Source organism: Vipera ursinii, assembly GCF_947247035.1.
Source record: "Vipera ursinii genome assembly, chromosome: 1".
In the NCBI taxonomy this organism is placed as follows: Eukaryota; Metazoa; Chordata; class Lepidosauria; order Squamata; family Viperidae; genus Vipera; species Vipera ursinii.
Window position 1 is genome coordinate 111,118,708 of NC_139512.1, and position 1,930 is coordinate 111,120,637.

Sequence of the window (1,930 nt, forward strand, 5' to 3'; positions counted from 1 at the left end):
CGGAACTTTTTCCCCATTGCCAGCAATGGGGTGGGCGCGGTTTCTTTGTGACACGTCCGGCCCACAGGCCAGCGGTTTGACACCCCTGCTTTAAAGGGTCTGTTCTGTGAATTTGTTTTGGAAATGGTGCGGTTGGTAAGAGAAGGTGATTTAGATACAAATGTGTGCTTGGAGTGGTCCTGGATCTGGTCTCTTGGAACTAAATGGTAGGCTGTACAATATTGGCTTGGATGGAGCCAGATCTATATACCAGGAATTTGGCTGGCTGCAGAAAGCAAAGCTTAGGACAGAACTGGAAGAATTTAGTTGTTATTGGCATAGCAACAGTGAAAACATCTGATTACTAAATTATCTCATCTGGCAGTGACGGCAACAAATAAGGCAATGGACTCATCTCTGCCGTTCGGTGGAGTTGCGGAAACAAAGGTCAGGCAGGTTAACATTATTGGCATAATGACAAAGGTAAAAGCTAGGATACCTGACGAAGCTTCTTGAAGCTTCACCGCTTCAAGAAGTGGAGCTCACAGTAATGGTGGAACTGAGAGGAGCTGCAGATTTTACCACCATCTGCACTATGACCCAGGGGACACCTTGGAACCAGCAATGTTGCTAGACACTCCGAAGCTTTATTTAGTCCAAAAGGCAGCAGTCCAGTTGCTCTTGTCATCGTGAGCCTATTACATGTATGCTCTGGGCTCTGCAGAAGCTTCCTATTAGCTTCTGGCTACAATTCAAAATGCTGGTTGTTAGCTATAAAGTCTTTTCTTTCTTGGCAGCAAGAAAGCACCTCCTCCCAAGGATACGACCCACCTAGAAGAACCTGCCGATCCTGATTGATAACCCAACATCTAGGATTATTTGACTTATTTTACACTTATAGTTTAATGGCTTATAATGTTTATTTGAGTCTTGCTGTGGATATTTTTAATTCCGAGTGCCTTGTGTTTATTTGCTCTTAGTTATTGTAAACTGCCGAGACTCTGATCAGTTGCAGTGGGCATAAATGAGACAAATGAAATGTAAAATGCATGGATGGATAAGGCAGATAATGGTTTAAGTATTTTCATTCACAGAGTTTAAAATAAGTTTTGGTTCAACTAATTTTGAAACTAGGTTGGTCAGGTAAACAAGGAAAGCTCAGCATTTTTTTATTAACCAGAGTAATTTAATACCTCCATCATATCCTTGATGCAAATAATGTATTGTCTATTCCCGTGGTGGCAAACCTATGGCACATGTGGCAGCATGCAGAGTTCTCTCTGTGGGCACACGTGCCATCACCGCAGTCCTAGGCCTTCAGTCCTGTCCATGAGCAACCTGCATCAAAATTTCCCCGGGCAAGTGGCTTTTTAAGCTGGGTTTTATAAAACCTTTTCGCTTTAGGTGTCCACCAACATGTGCAAAAAACAAAAAGTTCAATCAATTAATTTCAACTTCTCACGGGGAAAAAAAAATCTCGCAAAGTTGTAATTGATTGATTGAACTTTATTTTTAGTCCCACACAGCGGCAGAGGAAGTGATGCATCGGAGCTCAAAAAAAGGTGCTGCGTTTTGGACAGAGAGGACCACTGGTTGAAAGAGAGGCAATTTATGTTAAAACTGAATGGCCCTCTCTCAACAGAGCGGGGGGGGGGGGAATACAACATCATCTATCTCCAGTCTACAACACAGTCCTTTCAGCAGTTCCAAGAAGGTTCCACACCCATTTGCACTACTGAGGTGACCCTGATGACACAGATAAGCCTCCAGGTGGCCTCAATGACTCTCTAAAAGAATGCAAAAGACCAGCTGTCTGCAAGGAGTGTAAATCCTTCCATTCCCCGCCATCCGGTCAGAGCTGAAGAAGCTTCTTGGATGAGAAGTGAAAGGTCTTCAAAGAGAAAAAAGTAAGTCCAGTTGTCTCGTGAAAGAGTACGTTTGGGACTAGAGT